The following is a 475-nucleotide window of genomic DNA, read 5'->3' on the forward strand; positions in this document are numbered from 1 at the left end:
CATCTGACCTGACTACCACGCGGGAGGAAATCAGCTGTTATTATGGCCCTCCCGCGTTGCCATGGGGACGTATATACAACAACATGGCGGGCGGAGCGAGGAGGAAAGTTCCAGTGTGGACCAAACCTGCGGCCGGTATGGAGTGCAGAAGGTGCAAGAGGTACGATCTTTAGTGGAAATTTGGACTTTGGTATTCGGTGGATATTATTTTGGCTTGATATTACTGTTTTCGGTTCAATTTCCTTAGTTATGGGACATGATGCATTAGGAGGGGCTGTCTTGATGTCTATCGTATTATTCACAAGAATACCTTATTTTGGTGTAAGCGAAATAGTTTTAATATCTGAGTTTGTGTGAGTTTATAAAACTGTGTCATTTTCAGAATATACCGTATATTTCTTTTTAGAAAGTTTAATCTGTATAAGGACATATGCACATGCACATAATCACTCGCATATGTCATGGATTGCATCCG

Source organism: Penaeus monodon, chromosome 23 (assembly GCF_015228065.2).
Source record: "Penaeus monodon isolate SGIC_2016 chromosome 23, NSTDA_Pmon_1, whole genome shotgun sequence".
NCBI classification, from domain to species: Eukaryota; Metazoa; Arthropoda; class Malacostraca; order Decapoda; family Penaeidae; genus Penaeus; species Penaeus monodon.